Raw genomic sequence first — 16,239 nt, 5'->3', positions numbered from 1 at the left:
AGTTGGGAGTGTTTCTAATCCGTGTTGAGGGTGTGTAGTGATTCCCATGAGCACCCTGCTTAACCCCAAAACACTACCATAAGGATCCACCCACGCAAATATGAGAATAGTAAGCCTTTCTGGCTGATTAGGCCAAGACAATAGCATTTTGAATTGGCCTAAAACAAGTTACTTTTGAGTAAAATAAAGACTTCCCGTTAAATCTCATATTCTTAACATGACAGAGCATGTTCAGTTGAAATTACATGGACACGTTTTTCCTAAATCCCTTTATTCTCACAGTGTACTCACTGATAAAAGTCAGTGTGTGGTCGACAGACAGAAAGGAAGATGATGTGATGTACAGCAATGACTGCTTCCTGTTGAGATTATGTGGCATCCAGCACAGATGGCACGCTGGGTCTGAGGCTTAAATGCCACTCACTCTCATCTCTGGGCCCTTTGTATTTGGTTCTGAGCTCAGACTGAGTCACAAACACTTTGACTTAACTCCGGTGTATTTCTGACTTAATTAGGCAGCCATGGCCGAGATCCTATAACCAACTTTACATCCAGTCATTTTTGTGTCAAGATGTTCAAGATACTTGAACTTTAGTTTTCTGCTTTGTTTCATTTTTGAGTGACAGGGAATAGAGGAAGTTAAGAGAAAGCACGATGACTAGCCCTTTATTAAAGCATGGTGTGACTGCTCGGCTTCTGTGCCCCACAAGTGTTCATTTTTCATGTGATGTCTTTGAGGTTAACCTCGACCTGTTCCTGGCACTAGCAGAACTTTCAGCTCTTTTGATGAACGACTATGTGGCAGCACGGTGACCATACTGAACTTGAACTACTCTTCTAGCCCTTTTCTGAGTCTGTCATCAAAACTTCTCCTGTACCTTGTGAGCAAAACTGCTCAGCATTGGCTTAATCACCTCTTCAGAACTCATCATCTTCAAGGCCTGGTGGCTATGCTAACGAGCTATAGCGATGCTCCAGGGGCAGCTGGCAGTGCTGTTTCTATCTCTACTGTCAGAGGCACAGAGGTGGGGCGGAGCAGTCCTCCCACCCCTGCCACAGGGCCCTACTGTCTTAACACATCACTTCACCAGCCTCTTCGCTGCTCCAGCTCTCTCCTCCTTGCAGCACCTCAGGCATGCGACTACTCCCTAATGCTGGCATTAGGAAAGAAAGAGGAGGGGTTTGCTGAGTATGTGCTGTGCTGACAAGCTGCACATACTAAAAGGCTGGCAACACAAATGTGAGATTAAAGATCTGAGACGTGCAGTTGTATGTCAGGGGAACAAATAAAAAAAAACACAGACAGAGGGAGCTATAATGAAAGGGAGCACGAGATTGAAGGACAAAATGAAAGAGATAAAGCTCACTGATCACACAGATATTACATTTAACCCCTTGCTAATCTTCTCAGTGCTGCAGCTGTCAGGCGGCAGTCGAGTTGACCAGATCTGTTGGTGAGGCTGAGGGCTGCTGCCATGAGCAGCATGAGCAAGAGCAGCAAAAGCTGCATGAGAACACTTAACCAGAAAGATGTGTCTCCCACTGCCTCCATTAGTGAAGACATCAAGGCTCCACTGCTGAGCAGTTTGCTGCTGGGGGCGGGACACAACAGCACAGGGAGGGCTAATAGTTCTAAATGGGTTCACTTGGTCACTGTCAATGCCCTGCATTCTTATTACAACCCTTCTTTAAAAACAAAAACATGAATATTTCATTTTAAAAGAGTTGTTGTTTTCTATGTTTTCAAAGCTGGTTGTTGTCCTGCAGAAGGGAGATGCAGCAGGGGTGTTTGATCTATCAGCTCAATGATAGAGTCAATTTATCCTCCCGTAACCTCAAATGAACTTTTGATCCAGGAGACAGCAACAAGTTTCCTTTTTACTATTTCTCTTGAGACAAAACACCCCTAAAACAACAGTCCAAATATACAAAAACAAGTTATTTTTATACTAAATTTGTGATGTAAAATTAGTTCTCATTATGCATATTCTAAGGTTTTTTTTGTACATTTTCAAAGGCCTACCACTTCACTTTTTTGGTTTATTGGTTTCAATTCTTTGTTTGTTGCTTCTCATGTAATCAGAGTCCTGTTACTGCTGTCCACATGGGACCATGTGGACCCATGTGGACAATGTCCTTTAAAGTGGCTGTGAGGAGTTTAGACGTGATCTTGAAAGTCTCCCTTCAAGATATGTGTCTGACCTTAATCCACACTTGAAAAATGAGATTAACAGCACCAATGTTGCAAGTTACAGGTTATCTTAAATTGCTACTTCTTAGCTTCACGATTGGGTCGACCACGACTGGATTGATTTAAGGCACATCTAAGTCTCTATGGCAACACCACGCCGGCTGATGAAGTTGATTAGTGAGACGAGATAAAACACAGAGATCTGTGTTTTTCTCTGCTAAAAACGATTTCTGTGACTTATTGGACACAAGAGCCTAACTGTCAGACAGAAAAAGAACAGAAGAGCAGAAGAAAGCTAAACGAGAGAGAGTGATACAGCTGTTGTTGAGAGTGATACAGCCGAGCTAAAGGCTAATTAGCCTTTAGCTCGGCTGTATCGCTCTATAACACGGGTTGAGCTTTTTGTGATAATGTCCATGCCAAACCATATGGAGCAGTTATTCTGCAGTGGTCTGTTTAAATTTGAGAGTCTATCAAAAATGAAGAGTGAGGTTACGTTAGGTCTGCTTGGTAGATGACTGGCAGGACATAGCTAACCAGGATTTACGAACAAAACACGTTACGGGTATCTCTCAGAGCACTGGACTGCCAACTGGGCTAAATATAAACGGCTACTAAACTTCTTACAAACTGACAGTGTTAACTTGTTGTCACGTTGGCCTACAGATACGTCAGAACACTGGGCTGATGATGTCGCTAACATGTAGCTGGCTGCTACAACATCTGCTTGATGTCACGTTACAAACCGTAGGGCTATGTAACTGTACTGATCAGTGCCTTACCTCTGCGCATTGTATCCAGTAAAAAGTTGTCTTGAACAAAGAAAGTTTGTTTTGATCCAATCTCCATTTAATTTCAAAGCAAACACACTCCTCACTAAAAGTGTGTGGAGACTCTGTGCAACAAGTTGGCGAGGGAGTGCAGTCAAAACAGATCCTCTTCATAGCATCTTTAAGCAAGATCTCATGCCAGTGTTCTCCTTCAGACTTTGAAACCCTAAAAATGTGTGTGAAACTGCTATCAACAACAAGTCTGTTGTAGATCCAGAGGACATGAAGTCAGACTGGACTTATTCTGGTGATAAAGTTATCTGAGTCAATGCTGGTGACAGGTTACAGCTTGAGTAACTTGTCTGAAAGATAAATGTGAAATACACAACGTGTATTTGCTTGGCTGAAAGCTTTAGACTCACTTGGCAAGAGAATACGAAACTCATCTAACATAAAACAGGGCTGCAGAGACAGCCTGATTAACTTGTCCTGGGGACAGACATATGCGACAAGACACATGACTTGTTTCAGCTCGGCAGCCAACCACGGTGTAAAATACATTTGTCTGGCTGCAGCTTGATTAACATTCTGAGAAACGTTTGTTTCGACTTTTAACTCAGCTTTTTTTCTGCTGTTGTTTTTGCCAAGAAGTCTTTTTAAATGTTTAATCTCTCTTTGTGTCCATAGGAGTAAGAAAATTACCCACTGTTTGTATGATGCATGCTGATAACCGTCACTGTTATTCTGCTCATAGTAGAGTACTGTGTGCCATTATCTCATTGACATTAAGCCTGTATGCTGATTACAGCTTCAAAAGGTAGGGGAGAGTGAATAATGTCAGAAAAAAATTGGCTGCACAGTCAAAGAGGCAGATAGTGTATGAAGGTGAAAATAAGACACATCAAAGGCCTGTCTTTATTCTAACAGCATCAGACAGTTTGACCACAGATAGAGGTGCCTTTCACTAAACCAGACTGAGCTAGGTGCTGCTGCTGCTGTTCAGGGTGATTTTGTCGGCAAGATTGCAGAGATATAAACACTGCAATTCATCTGAATATTCTCAGGCCACTTTAGCAGAGCTGGGCCAGAAGGCTTAAGAAAATCTAATGAAGAAAAATAGTTAAATAGAAAGAAAACCCAGCTACCCACAAAGCAGATCCTGTTCTTTTTTAAATGCTTGGATTGTTCTCATCTTTCAGGAAAGATTTGACTTCTTTCAAAGGACGGAGGTGGACCCTTCAAATAATTCGGTCAGTGGTTATATTTAGATACTGAAGAGGCGAACGATTTAAGTCATTAAATGTCTTGTTTAATCTTTTAGAGCCTCATGTTTAATGGTGATCTGGTAGCTGTAAATCTTCCATCCATGCAGCCACTATCTTTTACTGCTATACCATACAAAGTTTCAGCACAGGTTGTGCAAAATATGGATGTAGTCTCCATTACATCACACATTTGTTTCTGATTTTAGAGTTTTGAAGTCTATCCTGGAAATGCTAGCTCAAATTAGCTTTGCTCAGGTTGACGAGGCAAAGAGGCAGACCTGTTATCCTCTGCATTATTCACTAAACACAAGCAATGAATTATTCTATAGTATGACCAACACGACAAAGGGTACTGTCAGCATACAAACAATTCTTTCCTGGTACATGAATTTAAACGAATAACATATCTTTGTTGAACTATTACAGTCGCATAAAAATATTGACTGATTGATTCAACTTCAAGCCTTGTAGATGTATAATATTTTTGCCAGAAAAAAAAAAACAGAATACTGACTTTGGCTGGTTTTAGAAGAATGAGTACAAGTTATTTTGTTCCCTCCAGGTCTGTATACATCAGTGGCAGCTGCTGGTCAGTCAAGGAGGGGAAGCTCATTTTTTTCTGGCTTACATCATAAATTTGTTAATTTATTTCAACGTAAATTCTACCCTCCGTGCCAGCTTGTTAGCAGCAGGAGCTGCTACGTGAGACTACGACAGGCTGTAAGTGTGAGTGACAGGGGGAGAAGCTCCACAGCTGGGGCTGTAGCTGCTTATTGGTAAAAAGAGAGAGACTCTTTAAACACAACGCTCGTCGTTTTTAAGAGAAGTTAACTTGCTGGTGATAAATAAAGCCTCCGAATCAGTCCAAAACAAGCAAATGTAGAACTCAGAAGATGCTCCGGTGGGGGGGGGGGGGGGGGGGGGGGGGGTTGTACTTCAAGATCGCTGACTGGCTCATTTCAATGTCAATCATAAAGGGATTCGGCCTCAGACAGATCATCCAATCATCATGCAGAAGCCCAGCGTCCAGTCCAGCCCACTTCCCCATAGACCCCCAGAGACGCTGAGCATTCCAATGGGCGGGACAAAGCCAAGCGTTTATCCAATGACCTTCCGGTTTCCACAGTGGAACAACCCACACTACACTTCCCCGCTGAAGTCCAAAGACGCCCAGTGTCCGACTATGTTTTAACGCTGAGATGCTGCGGGGATGAATGAGAAGGAGGTAGAGCCCATTATCTGTGATAGGTAGCTGACTCTTAGCAAAAGATGAAGGAATTCCAGCACATATTTTGTCAATAAAATGTACACACAGCAGAACATATCACCACTTTTTTGGGGACATTTTAGGGGAAGCTGAGCTTCCCTTGCAGTCTTAGAGCAATCACCACTGATATACATGAAACTTTTTTTAAAATTAATTTATTCATTTTAATTGCAGACTTTGGGGTTAAAAAATTACATTCTATTACATTCTGATGTTGGTTTCAATTCACTTAATTCTTCAGTCCTACCCATCAACCAGAAAAGCATCTGGGAGGGGTGAAAGTTGAACCCACACATGCACAAGGAGAATGTGCAAACTCCTCTCAGGAGTTTGAACAAGGAAACTTCTGTCTGCTGAACAACAGCGCTAACCACTGAAACACCACAAAGCCCCAAGTGTAAACTTTTTTGGGGTTAAATGAGCTTTACATGTTTTTAGATAAGATTTATTTTTTTATAGCTTGAAATCTCCAACCTAAACAAAAAAGAATTAACTCGGCTCCACATTCCAGTTTTAGTGAGTTCTGTCTTGTTGTTGATCTTGAGGTCATTATTTTTGCCTCCTCTTAAGAGTCAGAACACTCCTCATAGAGTTGTTTCAATCTGTGGACGTTTCCAAATAAATGTTTACAGAAACATATCAGGGGTCCTTTCGTGTATGATCTAAGTTGAACAATAGAGATGGTTGCTGATTCCTTCTTTAAGGCCAGTTTGTGTCTTCCCAGGTTTCTCAGACTTTCTGTGGATTTGAAAGCAAAAACATCAGACACAACTGTTCTTTTGATATTGAGAGGATGTCTCGGCCCTACTCGCTGTGTCATTTCTGTACTTGCTGTCCCCCTAATGAGACAGGACAGTCTCATTGGAGTGATTAGCCCCTGTGTGTTGAACAACCTGTTGCCCTCTTTTGAAACAAACAGAAAGTGACAGAACAAGTAAGTAAAAGGCAAAAGAAATGACCTGACCCTGTTTTATCAAGACCTGAGAGGGACAGCAGAGACACCCACACGCTTAATGTCTGATGACACTCTATTGTCCTACAGCAACATACTCTGCCTGAGGAAAAACTTTTTTTTACATGTGCATCACAAATGTTTTTGGAGCCAAAAAAATCTTAATCAGTGTAGTCAAGTGCTGGAGTAGATGAGAGTGTAACGGTTTGGGTATGAAGTCTGATTTAGGGGAAAAAAACACACAAAAACAGTTACATTTTGTAAAAATGAGCACACACAGAGGTTACCCTCACAAAAACTGTTTGGCCTCCTGGCAAATATTTTTGGTGCTGGCTGCCACCCTGGTAGGGCTCTACATCACAAGCGCCGGCAGCTTGTGATTTTTTAAGGGTCATGGGTCGGCAGGAACAGACATATGGTGTTTGAATGCTGCATCAGAAAGTAAATACTTCCTGTTAGCTTCAGCTTTACATGCTGTATAATTAGAAAATCTTATTTTGCTAACTTTCTGTAAAAGGACTCTCTTACTGTTTGTGATTATGTTAGCATTTTTCTGTGAGCACGTTGGCATTCTGATGTTAGCATTAGCTCAGGGTGCTGCTGACTGCTCTAAGGCAGAGCTGCACAGCCTCATGTGTGGCTGATGAAATAAAGAGCAACTTAGCTGTCTTACTATGTTATTCTGATATGAGAGCAAGGTTACCCAGTAAAGAATCAAATCTTTTGCAGACTTGTTAGTGAAGGAAAAGGTGAAATTGGTGCATTGTGGTGGATTCAAGCTCTGCACAGGAAGGGGCTGGCGTGCTGAGAGTTGTTTCTAGGCGATGTTGATATGAAGCATGTTTTGCTTTCAAGTAAATTTAGCTGATACTTTACAGTTCTACATATAGAAACTGCAGGGGAGGTGCTCGCGATGCTTCCTACACTTATGAAGTTATCTGGCTACAGAGAGTCCTGTATTTTTAGATGTAATCCTGTAATTTTTAGATTTGTATAGCCTTTTACTCAAAGTGACCTTCTCTGACTGATTTGATGGTATTCTAATGAAAATGATCAAGGTGACTATTTGGAGGCTTGTCCACCTGCTCTGTTTTGATCACAGAACTACTTCAAAATTGGAAGCAACTGCGTAAAAGGATAAGTATTTATTGAAACAGAAAAAGAAATCACTCTGTAGTTACTCTGATGATTATCTATAACTGTTCTTTTTTAACTTGGAGCACATTAGGCAGACCTGCGTATGAGTGACTCTGACTACGGTCGAGTCCTGCCTGCTGGTGGATGATCCTTCATTTCCTCTCTAATCCACAGGCCTGAACCACGTGTCCCCATTGAAGGAGTCCCAGGGGATTGACCTATATACCTGCTGACTCTTACTGACCTGTCACTGCCGTGGTGTGGTGTGGCACAGCCTGGCACACTGCTGTGACATGTGCTCGCTCATGCTTTGCATTGCACACTTTGTAGTCTTAAACCACTGTTCAGTCTGACTAGGCACAATAGAAGTGGCTACAGCGGTTTAAATGGCTCTGATGGGGATTTAATGGACTAACCTGCACCGCTGATATTTGACTCTCATTGTGAATATTGCTGCGTTGAAACAGGATGGGATACAGTGAGTACAAAATGAACTTTACTTCCATGAGTAGATTGCTTGCGCTGCTTTTTTTGTTTACATTTGCAGATATCTGTGCCTGTCATGCAGCGTGCTTAGATGTTCTTATGGTACTTTACTGGTTTTAAATATGTTAGTGTTGACGTGTCTGTGCACCAAACTATGTGTGACACAGTTCCCTATTCACCTTAGATTCACCTCCTTCACACCCGCCTGGCAGAGTGCCTCTATGCACGTGGCAGTTAATAATTCACAATGACCCTCTGCTCCCCTGACCTTCAGTTGTTACGAATTAATAATGACCTCCTCCGTCGCGTATGCCTCATTAATCTCTGAGGGACACAGAATATGAGGGTTTTTGCCGTCGTCTCTGTCTTTGTTGTTTCACAGTTATGCCATTTATTTTAGAGCTTTAATCATACTTTGAAGGCTGGCATTGCTGACGCTTTTGTTGTGCATTGTCAAAGAGAAAAAGGCTGTTCTGCTACTGAGGAGCTGAACGCTTTGTTGAAATATTTTCTAAGATTGAGGGAAGCTGGAAAAAATGAAATTGTGAATAAAAACTTTTGGATAAAATGTGACAGTGTTGCTTCAATATCAACACTGTCATTTTTTTATGTGCTTAACTTCTTGCAGAAAATGTGCACCTGTCTTCTTATTGTTCCTTTTTTTGTTTGTGATTCCTATTGTTGTGTGTAAACAACAACTTAGTGGGAATTAATCTTCCTTCCCCTCCTGGTAATGAGCATCTAAAGTATTATATCACTGTGAGGTATGTGACGGCTTTTAATGACAGCTGACATTTCTTGCTCACAGCTTGTTGTCTGGTTCCTGGCAGAAAAAAAGCAGGCAGGGAAACAGCGTCTTGCTGTGAGCTGACTGACAGAGAAAGGAGGACTCTGAGGCTGTGTAGGTTATGCACAGTATGTCTTCACGCACACGTGTTCTTATGCTTTGCTAATCTGCATATTTGTCGGTGTATGCAGGGAGTTAATGTGTGTGGGGGTCAGTTTTGAATGTGACAGTGGGTTGTGACTGTCACCACCAACTGTGCAGAGAAAAAGAGCTGAGATTATACAGGAGAGGCCGATGTTGAACATGCAGCCTACTCAGAGTGCAGTTTTTAGCACGATGCTCAAATGTGACTATGAGTGTTTGTGTTTTTGTTCTGCGCGTTCATGTTGTTGTGTGGGTGTGTTTGCTCCCACGGGGCTCCATATCTATAAAATTCTGCACTCTCTGGCTCCCTCTGTGGGTAGGAGGTGTTTAAGCTTCTTTTTAGTATTGCCTCACCAGCATTCAGGCCACTAAATATCTATGTAATGCTCAGGATTGGGAGTTAACCTGTAGCATAGTTTAATAATTTGTATTTTTCTTTTAAAAATCTACTTAAGAGCGATGTCTCAGATTCTTCCGTGTCAATTTTTCTTCTGCAGTCATCAAAATCAGACCGTGGCTGATTGTAACAACTAAAGAAGCCTTTAGACAGGTTGATACTTTTTAACAGTAAAAATTAAAAAGATTGATCAGAACAAACAATTTCTTCAAGAAATATAAAGGGATTTTGCAAATCCCCAGCTTGCCATTTTTCAAGCTTTTCAACCATGAAGTGATGTAAAATGTTATTGGACAAATTTGAGGATAAGCTAAGCATAAGTTCTTGCTTTTATCAAAAGTGTTAAGTGGAGAAACCATCCAACCATGACAGTATACGACATGTTCTCTGTAGATTGAATTATGTGACCTACCACACAGCTTCTTATGCCCTTACAACCAGAGATAGATAGAAAGAGCCAGTACATCACAGCTAGATGCTAGCTACATGCTAGCTTCCACCACCTATTATACCCGCAAGTTGAACTTCTTCATATTACAACACAAACCCAAACAGACCAAGACCTCGAGATACGTAGGTCCAACTTTTTAGGTCCTGATACCAGTTCAGACAACGGCCAATCATAATTCTGATTTTAATCTGATCTGATCCTAATCCAACAATTTCTATTTCTTATTATGAGGAGGAGACTGAGATGGTGTGACACTTTTAAAAGTATAAACAATCCTTTAAAGCAGATTTTTTTTGCCAGCAGCTCAATGTTGGCATCCCCGATCAAAGGAGAGGATGTTAACATCTACAGACACACAAGGGCACGTTTATGTGAATTGCAAAAAGCCGCATGTGCTGTTATGTAATTGCACCTTCACACATTGTGATTACAAATAGATTAATCGTGCAGCACTATTACTCCCCCACTCCTGTGAGGGATGAGAAGACTGAGAAGACAGAGAAAAGAGCCACCAAGCAGTGAGAGAGAGAGGGGATGTGTGAGGCAGAGCCAAAGTAAGTAGCCTGAACATAAATGGTTTAGACATGTGACAGTGGGCAGACATAATTAGCAACTAACATAGCTTAATTTGGAATGTGTATCTGCTAAACAGAAATAGGTGTATGACTTAAATCAACCATGAGTAGCCAGAAACAACTTCAGATCAATGAAATGAACTTTTGTCTTCACTTCCAAAAAAGAGAAACTTAAAAATCCCCTACAGTAGGATTAGGTTTGAGGCTGTAAACAGGACTGAATAAGTCACCCTTTTTATGTGTGTAGATTGGTGACATCTTGTGGGGAGTCTTCTACTCGTGGGTGTGTGTAATTGAGTGATTTCATTGAATAGAACCTGCAGAAAATAAACAATGGTTTCAAATCCTCTAAGCCACACTCTGGAAAACCTTTCTGTAGGGGAGTACAGTTATTTAGTCTCTTCTTTGTGTGTCTGCCTGAAGTTATTGCTCTGCCTTGTACTTCACAGTTTCTGTTTTTAACAACTTGAAGAAAAAAAAACACCTTTTATAGCCTGGAGTTCATCTGCTGCTTTGAGAGTTTGCTTGTCCTGCTCCATTTCATTTTGGCAATTTTGGATCTTTCTAAATTGTGAGTCAGGAAACATGAGTGAAACTCAGAAAGGTACATTCCTAATCAAATGAAGCTTTTGAGTGTTTTTATGTTGACATTCACCTCCCTGCTCTCTTATCTTGTTAGTCACAAAGTGATTGGCTGGCTGTTTTTTGTTTATGTACAGTGCTTAACAAATTTATAAGACCACCACCCAATGTAAAGTTTTTTGTCACCACAGCCCTAAATGAACAGGATATAATTGATCCCCAAATCACCAGAATATGCAAGATCTTTAAATAAATTATATATTTAATGCTAAAATATAACAATTGTTGTTATCTATGAATTCTGAAATGTACTTTAACAAAAAGGCAAAAAAATAGAGTACAATCCTATTTTTGGTTGCCTAGTTACAGTTATTTACCTGTGTTCCTGAACAGAAAAAAATGTTTATAGGTTGATTGTTATTTTTGATTAATTTCTGAATTCTCAGAGAATTCCAGTTTTATGGCTCAAATTTGGAAATAAAAACATATAACCAGTTTGAAATGCCTCTCACCACTCAAGAAAGAGTCAGAGACAAAGCACTTCATGATACTTTTTTTTCTTATTTTAACTACAGGTGATCTAATAAGTTTATTAAGCACTGTAAACCTGAGCATTCTTTCCTCCCATGGTCAGCCATCGATGCTTCAAACACACACACACACACACACACACACACACACACACACACACACACACACACACACACACACACACACACACACACACACACACACACACACACACACACACACACACACAGAGTGAGAGTGATCAGGGCTGTAATGTCTCAGCCAGTCCCTCTGAGAGTGGGATCAATCCAGGAAAAAAAGGATCAATCTCTCTGACCTTTTCGTCGTGGTAACCTGCGGTGTTCAATCCCTCATTATTTTGACAGTGAAAGGGCAGCTTTTCTGGCCGTGAGTTAACTGGATGGAGAATCACTCCACCGTCAGTGTTCACACCTTCCACATTTGTCTCCTGTGGCACATTCAGGATCACTCACTCACTGCTCTGCTCAACTCCACTGGCAGTACCTTGTCAACTGAGGTGAAAAGAAATCAGAACTATTGCATAAAAAACACTGCACGCAGGTTGCGTGTTAGAGCTGAGTACAGAGTTTGATATTTACAGCAGAAATGTGCAAACACTAGAAAAAAGCAGTTGCTAGTTGAGCTCAGTACTGCAGCACCTCATGGGGGATATATTTGTAGATTTCAATTTTTATTGCTCCACTAACACCTCCATAAACATCTTCACTGATGCAGATGCTTGTGCAGAACGACAGATGCAGAATTCATCTAGAAATAAAACAAACAGCAAACACTTTATGCATTAACATTATAAGGAAAACACATGCAAATTAAAATATATATCTATAAACTGGAAAAGTGCCAGAATTCAGTTTAATGCAAGGAGCTAAATTCAGCCTGAAAAATGATGAGTAAAGATGTATGAATTGATTCCTGCTTCACTCTGTGTTTCCTTGAATCAAGATGCCATGCATTTAGCTCTCAATGCAGATATATGAGCATTCACAGACACAGAATAAACAAGCACTGTTTGTTACTGTTATGAACATAAAACACTGACTTGATTAAAGGCAATGTGGCGCCAGCTTCATCATAGGGATCACAGGGTGCCAAAAGGTTTCAGTCAAAAATAAGAGACTACTTTCCAGAGATGTAATAAACACATTGGTGCAACAGCTCTGCTGAGTGACAGCAACAGATGAGGGAAGTTTGAATCTTCAGTCCCAGAGGAGGCGCTATATTCTCTGATAAATAAACGTCTCTAAACTGGATGCTGAGATCCACCTTGTATTGACTCATTACTTGTCACAGTGGATAAGAGCTCCAAATGCTTCAAAAGTAATTGATAGATTACAGCCTGAGTCTTGTCAGCCGTATCTGAGTCACAGTTCACAGCCAAGGATAAAAACAATCTCCACTGAGCAGACAAGCTAACCTCCTGCCATTTAATGAGGTTACCAGCCCTCTAACAAGATGATCTCACTAACACAATGAGCCTGCTGCCGCCAAACAAATGTGCCAAACACACATCCAGAGAATGATTAAAAACAACAGAAATACAGTACAGAAATACAGTACAGAGCAGAGGCATTTTTTTCTGAATGCTTAAAAACAACATTTTTCAAAACTAATTATTTTCTGCTAGGATAAAAAAAACATTTCATTATGTGTCTCATTTGTAGACTTCACAGTGGTGTAATTTCCCAGTATCGAGCTGTTCGACTGCCGTTCTTCAGAGGGCAGTTAAACAGAAGAAGGGGATTGCCTCAGTGAATTGGATCCTTTGTTTTCAGGCTGCATTAAAGGCTGGACTAAGAGAAGCAGAGCTTCAGCGGTTTATATGGACCTGCTTTTTCTCCACTCAGAGTCGGGATATAGAGGTGGGAAGCGCAGCCCACATTGCTTACTGCTGTACAAGCTAAAGCACTCTACATGAATAATTTGCTACTCCTAGCTCCGTTTTGGCCTTGCTCCTCTCTCCCTCTCACCCACGCAGAGATGTAATGCTGATTCAGGAGCAAAGAGGAAAGTTTGGCAGTGCCAAAATGACAGGAATAAAGATCCTCGGAGGGAGAAAAATGTTCATCAGTATCAAATTGAGGTATCTAATTGAAAAGCCTTTTTGATGCTCAAAAGCATAGAGATGACAGGTTTGATGTAGCTTCCAGTTAAAAGTAAGAGCAGACTCTCGAAGCTCGGATTCTATTTATAGATTATAACGTGTTTTTTGTATGATATGCTATATGCATATGTTGAGCTTCAGTTGTCCCTTGTCAGCACCACTGTGCGTGATATGCCCACAGACGCATGTGCTTGTCTCTGACATTTCTACACATTTTGTTGTATGATTTCTTTTTATCTTGTGATAGAACCAGCACAGATGGCTAGTTCTGAGAGTACTGCACCTGTTTATATATAGCTTCTCTGTAAAGCACTTGAGAGAGATGAAAACAAAGCAAGTCTGTCTGTTTGGCATGCCAATGGCACCATCCACGGTTGGTGATCTTAGATGAGAAAACTGATTCCTGTAGGATTTGGGCACGTTAAGAAAGGTTTCATCTTGTCCGGGAAAATAGCTTCAGTAAAAATAGAAGGTTTTTCATGGAGAATTCAAATCAAGCCACCACATCTGTCTCTACATATCGTGTTGTGTTATATTATGCTCTGGTAGTAACTGTCTTATGGAATGATCAGTGTAAGTGGGCGAAGTCTTTAGAAGGCAAACAAAACCATTAACAACCAGACTAATGAGTCCTTTATCTTTATTCTTTGTCTTAATTGTTTTTTCTAATGTTTGGAGCTGCTACCACCAGGTGGTTGGCAGATGAAGTGATTAACAGTACACTGCCAAAACAGCTTTTTTCACATTTCTCGCAGCAAAGATCCTTGATAAGTGATATGTTTGAATGTTCACAGACAGCAGAGGGAGATTTATCATCAGAAAACACATCGTCTGCATTGACAGGAAAGGGTCAGGAGAGATAAGAATCCCTGCTTGAATTAGAATAGAACTAAAGCATGTACTTAAAAACTTTAACTCCAGTCTGTTTTATATTTTACCTCCTTATTTGTCTCTAATTGCTCACATGGTTCAAGCATTTTCTCAGAGTTTACATTCAGCATTGAATAACACAGTATCAGAGAGAGTTACACAAAGTTAATAGGCTTGCTCTACACTGATATTTTACAGTACAAACAGGTCCAGCTACCAGTTACTGTGCAGAGCCTTGATTGCAGCTGTGCAGTGTCTCCTGCTTCCTTCTCCCTGTGACAGCTCCACAGAAAGTCAGATTCAAGCACTAAGAAAGCCCCAGATGAAGGAAACTTATACACCATGCTACATCAATGTTTTAAAATACAATCTTTAGGTGATCATATAGCCTGTGAGATCATGTATTAAGGTATCACATAGTTTTCATAGTTACAAATTTCTTTTTTAGAGTGAGTATTGTGCACACAAGTCACAATTGAAAGGGGCTGCCAAATTGACTTTTGAAAGTACTCTGACAACATGAAAGGCGTGTGTACTCATTTACCGGATGTGGCACAGGTTTTCTTCAAAGCTAGCATAGTTTTAAAACCACCAGTTCCTGCCCCTAAATCTCGGCAAAAATAAAAATTTTAAGAAAAGAAAATCATCAGGGGAGCCAAGGGAGAATAAGAGCAGAAGGGAAAGAAAAATCCAGCCACACTGGCAAGACCGCTAGGGTCAGCTGGGATATGATGATAAAAATGAAATCTCATGCCAAATCTGCCAGCCGCTGCTGGCATGTGTGGACAAGTCGAGTACAGAAGAGAAAGATAGCTTGTAAATCCAGGTGTAGCAAATACTGCTTAAAACAGCACAAGAAATCTTTTATAGTGACTTGAGTATCATAAAATTCAATATGAATATCAGACCGTGTCCCACATCCACAACCCAGCTGTGAAGACTTGTCCATTACAGATTTCATAGTGTCTGTCGATTGAGATGTCTTTTATGCTGTTTGAACATTTGAATGTTCTTTTGACTAAATTGTCATCATTCCCTGTGCATCTCTTTTTGTTGCTTGTAATAGACTCTTCAGGGTAATTCATGTTACGGCATTATGAAAGCCAAAACATTATTGAAGTTATTCGCTTGGCTTGTGGTAACTGGTAATAGAGCAGAGAAGAGAAGAGTTATTTGTTTCTGTTATAGTCTGTGGCATATGAACTCTACTTTTTCAAGCCTGGGGCATGAATGATAACCACTGAAACAGAGGGCTGCGTTACAAACATGGTGCCACCTCCTCTCTTTTCAGCTTTATGATCTGTAATATAACCATTTCATTACATTGAGCAGTTTCATCGATCTGGTGCATTGACCTGAAACTAAATCTTTTAATGTTAATATCCTGTCTTTGATGGGTTTCGTTCCTCAGTTTCAGCAGTGTCAGAATCTATAACTGCATGACAGAGGGTGACTGTGAAGGGCAAATACATCTACAGATGGAAGCTTTGCTTTAGGTTTAATAAAAGGTTCAACAACACTTGCTCCCTACCAATTTTGTATTAGATGTGTTAATTTGTATTCTCCAGGCAAACCTCTGCTGTGTACCCTGTTTGAGAGAGCTTAATGTTGTCAATGATTTAGTCTTAACAAAGAGATGAAAGGCCTTGTTTGCACAGGCTTTCAAATATTCAGTTGTTCAGTCATGCTTAACTGAGTTCTTGGCACTCTGT

The 16,239-nt window shown here is 40.6% G+C and overlaps 1 protein-coding gene across 3 annotated transcripts in view; it reads left to right on the top strand.

Annotated features, from left to right (window-relative positions):
- bsnb (bassoon (presynaptic cytomatrix protein) b) overlaps nt 1-16,239 on the top strand; it is a 78,472-nt gene that overhangs the window by 41,622 nt on the left and 20,611 nt on the right. The gene's annotated exons all lie outside the window — the stretch shown is intronic.

Source organism: Halichoeres trimaculatus, unplaced genomic scaffold (genome assembly GCF_033239565.1).
Source record: "Halichoeres trimaculatus isolate MK-OKI-2021-1 unplaced genomic scaffold, fHalTri1.1 fHalTri1_scaffold_1, whole genome shotgun sequence".
Taxonomy (NCBI): Eukaryota; Metazoa; Chordata; class Actinopteri; order Labriformes; family Labridae; genus Halichoeres; species Halichoeres trimaculatus.
This window is presented reverse-complemented; position numbering and strand designations above follow the sequence as displayed.